The sequence below is a fragment of the Pangasianodon hypophthalmus genome, chromosome 26, assembly GCF_027358585.1.
Source record: "Pangasianodon hypophthalmus isolate fPanHyp1 chromosome 26, fPanHyp1.pri, whole genome shotgun sequence".
NCBI classification, from domain to species: Eukaryota; Metazoa; Chordata; class Actinopteri; order Siluriformes; family Pangasiidae; genus Pangasianodon; species Pangasianodon hypophthalmus.
Window position 1 is genome coordinate 16,963,278 of NC_069735.1, and position 6,027 is coordinate 16,969,304.

Sequence of the window (6,027 nt, forward strand, 5' to 3'; positions counted from 1 at the left end):
AAAAACAGCACTCACTCTGTGTGCTCTTGTGATCATCAGGGTACTTTTACTCTCATCATTGAGACTGACCCAGTCGTGGTAAGAGACCAAGATACTGTAAGCACTATCCTGCAAGATATTGCATAAGCAGCAGTTTGAAAAAGAGGCAGTGGTTAGCTTCTTGAGTCTCAGAGGAAGCACATGTTAGCCTTCTGTTAGTGCTGTTAAAGTTCACTGATACACCCTTTAATAATTGCATGATAAGTGAATGCCATATCAGATCCCACTGACGATTCTGTGTTAAAATAATGTTCTGCTTCTCAAATAGCTGCATTTGGACCATGTTTGAGGAGACATGGTTTTTGGTAGAGTACCACACTGTATACAAAAACAGAAAACACAAAGTCAAAGAGATTAAAGAGATTCAATTCCATCCGATTTAGATTTGTTAGTACATTTAACAGAAAATCTGAATTAGTTCCCTAAAGAAAAACTCCCTACACTATATAACGAAAAATCCTCAAGAGGAACACACTCCAAAGGAAACCCATCTTCTTCTGGGTGACAGAAGATAGAGGGATTATAAATCATTACAGTACACAGGTGTAGAAGAGTAAAGACAAACAGTACGGAGTGTGTGGCGTGGATACTGAATGATATGTAAGACCGTACTGAATATGAGTCCTCCAATAAGCATACGAGTTTTAATAATAGAGATCTCTTCTTTTATTCTTTCCAGTTTAGCATCAATTGGATCATTTTCTTCAGTGTGTCTTCTTGCGTGGGAATGATATTTCTGATTTTGTCTATACTGACACTTGCCTTTTGTCGTTCTTACACAAAAAGAACCAAGACGGTTCTGATAAACCTGTGTATAAACCTTCTGCTGGCTATGCTTTTTACCAATCTCATGCATTTCCGGCCCCATAATTGCCTCCAACAGGTGAGTGTTACCTTCTTTCACCTGCAGGTGAAAATGAATCCTTTTAAATCCAAAATATATTTTTTCATCTTTCTTTCCACAGAAATTGATGGCAGTGCTGGAGAATTTTGTGTCCTTTTTCTGGCTCTCAGCTGGTATATGGATGCTCATTGATGCTGTGCTGCTCCTCACATTTGTAAAGAACCTATCAAAGGTCAGATCAAACCAGCAGGAGGGGCTTAGGTGCATATGGTTGATTGTGATTGGATACTTTATTCCCCTTGTTGTGGTGGTCGTGTATGCTCTAGTCTTTCCTGGAGTCCTCAGAGGTTTCATGTGAGTGTGGGAAACTGGGCGGGCTTATTTTCCTCATTTTATTTAAGTAGTATCACACAAGCAAGAGGGCTGTTGTACTGAATATCAGCACAGCTGTGATTCAGCCATAGGCATGAGGCCACAGACCAAGTGCTACAGGTAATCAGTGTAAGAAACTATTGCTAGAATTAGAATTTTATGTGAAGTGAGTGGAGAGAAGTGGAGTAATACTGTACCAGTGCTGTTGTACTAAACATCAGCACTCTTGGAATGACCCATCACTTGTCCAATCAAATAAGTGGACCACAACTTATGTGACTGTTGTAATTGTTACTGTACTGTGTGTGTATATGTATGTATATATACATGTACATGTAACTCTAGAAACTGTCAACCATGCCATGGTCAAAGTCACAGAGATGACAGTTTTTCCCCATTCTGATGTTTGATGTGAACATTAACTGAAGCTCTTGACCTGTAACTGTACTCAGAAAGTACGCAGACCCCTACATGTTGCACACTTTATTGTGTTGTGGATTTGAAGTATTTGACACTTCAACATTTTTTTTATTAAACATATTCCCAATACAGCTTTTCGTGTGAAATATAGTTTTGTGAAAAAAGGTTTAGCCGATTGAAATATTTACGGATATAGCAGATGGAAACGCAAATTATCGATAAAATTTAACAAGTTTCGACATAATCTTTCTTCGTTTAACTTTAGTGCATAAATTCTATGCTGATACTTAGTTTGGAAAAATAGTTTGGAAACAGTTTTTGTTGAGAAAAATGGTATTCATGTAAAAAAAAGCGTCACATGACGGAATTTATCTATTCGTCGGGGAAGAATGCACCGTAAACCTGTTGCACAAGATGCACCAAGGAATTAAAGTATGCAATTTCACCTCTGCTACATTCAGCATCCTGATATAATACCTCATTCATTTTTCTTTAATAGCCATGCACACAGCAAATACACGTGGATGGACAGTCGTTTTACTAACCATAAAATTTCCCACACTACTCTGTACTCAGTGCAGGTTGCCAGCTTGAACAGGGCGATAGCAATCCGCTTTCGAATCCGAATCAGTGTTCGGTGGCAACCTGCGATGCATCAAGTGCAACATCAGGACCAATTAATTGGCACAGCATTTCATACATGGGCCGTGTCGTTCTAAAATGTTGCAGCCAGAAACGTTCCGAGAAGTGTCTCTCCACCACTACCTCCCTGAACGCCCTACTGTGTGGGGACTCTCTCCCAGACCCATGGGCTTCGTCACATTAGGGCAGTTATGGAGCCCTATCAGACGAGCTTCTGCTCCATTCTGACGTTGTCTTCTGATATTCCATACAATTGCAATTATTTGTGAAATTAAAATGACAGTATGCTGGCCAATTTCAATTAATTATCTCTTGATTTTACAAAGATTTGAGGACATGTTGGACACAAAGGGTATACAACTTGCGATATACGCAAAATTATGTATGAAAATGGCTCAAAGGCAGTTTTCTTTTGGGATACACCAAAACTTATGTGACAATTCCTGCGCTTTGCTAGATTTCCGACCGGGCTGTCAGAAAGTTAGCCAGAAGAGTAGCCCAAGAGCCAAGGACCGCTCAAAATGTGCTCCAGAAAGACCTGGAAGCAGTGGGTGCAGTCATCACTGAGAAAACAATAGCCAGTTTCTCTCCATGTTTAGATTTAGCACAGCCCTCATGTCCTACATTTTTTTCCTCTTTTTCCTTGTGCTTTGTTTGTTTCCCAGTGTTTTTGTTTCCATTAAAGAACTTATTGCATTTTGCATCCGTCTCCCTGGACTCTCCATCATGACAGATTGGAATATTACGATTTCTTTAGCTGTGTAGTTTTATTAAGTTAATACCAATATCCGGTCTACATTTCATGTGAATAGCTGCCTTGGAAATATGTTTAATGAATATAGATAAAGCTGTAACTGTAGGTTTTCTGACATCATCAAGACAGAGGAGTTTATGCTTGGCACTTTCTTAGTAACATTTTTTCTCTGCAATTTTTTTTGTTTTAGTAACATTATGAAAGAGAAAAAGAGAGGCTGGTGAGGGAATGACTGTTTATACAACTGATTGTATTACGTGTATTTTTCTATATGCAGCTGCAGTGTAAATGCGCCCCCTGATATGATCTTTATTTTGGTTATTCTTTTTATCCTCATTGTTGCAGTAAGTAATACAGACAGTACAGAATTAAAAATCACATATAATGAAAGCCATTATATCAATGATGTAATTTAATTCATCTGAACGATTTTCTCCTGTGCAGCCAAACTCGATCATCTTCATCATCATCATCATCATCATCTTGATCTTCACTCTGATACGGCTGAAAAACCAGAACTTACAGATGAGTAACACCGATGATACAAAACTCATAATAACTGTGATGGTTAAAAGCCTGGCCCAGTTTTTTATCCTCGGCTGCTCCTGGATAATCTTCTTCTTCATAGCTATTGATACTGTGGAGTATTATGTTTTTTTTTTTTCCTCAACTCCCAGCAGGGCACCTTCATCTTCCTGGTCCACTGTCTCCTCAATCAAGAGGTCAGCACTTAGCACTTTGTTTTAATCCAAATATTAATAGAATTTAAAAATTGCATTACTTTTTTTTTTGACTACGTTTGTCTCTCTTCTCTACTTCCAGGTCAGGCAGCAGTACAGGAAGTACCTGTGTGTTTTGTGCTGCATCAGCAATCGTAACACTGCTACAGCAGATGTGCAGGTGACTCAAGGGACAGCATGAACGTCCACAGGGCTATTATTGTCAGGATTACGTTAATAATGTACCACAGAAACAACGATTACAAAATATCACATACTATCATACTGTTCATACTCATACTCATCATCTGTTTACAGTTACCTTTAATGTTGAAGCACTGCTGAATGATCTGGATTCATCTTTTAACTCACATGTTTTAAATATTTGGTTTTCTGCATTGTAAAAAAAAAGGAGAGTTTAATTTTATTATAGCTTAACTAAAACAACAATCTATTAAAAGATAAAATCAGGTCAGGATCATGACATGTGCTATGTGGATATGGATTTAAAGCTCAATGCAGGACTTTTCAGCTCAGGCTTCATTTATTCTGTCAGCTTTTCTGTCTTTTGTAAATATTTTTAATATAACATTTAGAAACATTCCTACAATGTTCTTACATCACATCTTTTTTGGCTGGGGGAACTTTAACACAAACATTTTCATATTATAATAACCATTTATTATTATAATCATTTATTATTAAACCATTATTACAGCAAAAATTTTTGGAACATGTTGTTCCTAGTTACAACCTATCTTTCTAAGAACGTGTTGAATGCTTACTGTCTAGGTTTAGGTTTAGGGTTAGAATTCTTTATAATCAACACCAGAATTATTGGCACCCTAATTAGGAAAAATGTATAAAATATATATTACACCAAATGACTGAAATTTGAAAATCTATTTACCTTTCCACTAAGAGGGGAGGGGGACCAGTTTCCCTCTACAGTTATGCTATAGGTAAATGAGGACCTGAGAAGCTAAAAGTGAATAAAAGTTGTAAATGTATCTACTGCCCCCTTCTGGTCATCAGCAGCATTTACACATCTGTTAAACTTGAGTCCTCATAAATGCCTGTGTATCAGCAAGGTTCTCTGTTTAATATGCATGCTGTAACTTGTAATAAAGTGTTTTAATGGTGCATCCCACTTGTGTTAAGTTCTTAACCTCTGATGCCTTATAATCAGGGGCGGACTTTGCCATTTGAGGTGGCAGGGTCGGGGTAACAGGACAAAATGCAAGCTCGTAGAGAGATCAGGTTACTATTCACTGATGGAGCATCACAGTGACAAAAAACCGTATAAAATGGCATACAACAGGCCATACTGAAAATATCTAGAGTAGCACATGGAAGTCAAGATGTTAGCTAACCAAACTAATCTGATAGTGGTAACCACACTGAGAGAGAGAGAGAGAGAGAGAACATTGCTCATTACTGGAGATAAAATAAAACCAAAACAAAGTCCTTCCTAATTTCGCTAGATTGGTAAGACAGAATTTAAACATTCATGATTAAGATTCTTAAGATTGCAGTAGACTATTAAATATAATTGTGATAACTGTGAGAACTAACAAAAATAACACTTATTTCTTCATAGCTGATTTTGGGAATGCTCACAACAGTTAGTCTACTGAACTCTCACCAGCTCTACGCCAGTGTTAGTGCCACTGCTGCTGGAGGCCAGAATCATTCATCTAATTAATGATATGAGCTGATGAACACAGCACAGTGCCAGCAGTTCAGCAGATTTAATGAATTCATTACATTTAATTCATTAAGTTCAATAAATGATTAATTCCTAGAATACAACAAAAAAAAAAAATCAATTCATAATATAATATAATATAATACAACATTATAATATATTATATTATATTATATTATATTATATTATAATAGGAATTAATTCACATATTTACTATATATATATATATATATATATATATATATATATATATATATATATATATATATATACACACACACACACACACCCACATATATATATATATATATATATATATATATATATATATATATATATATATATATATATATGTAATATATATATTTTTAATCCATTTATTTCTGTAAAGCTGCTTTGTGACAATGTCCATTGTTAAAAGCTCTATACAAATAAAATTGAATTGAATTGAATTGAATAATATAAATAGGTAATTATTATATTTTCCTGGTTTATCAGCTCCAACTGACGTGTTTAAACTGACAGCAGG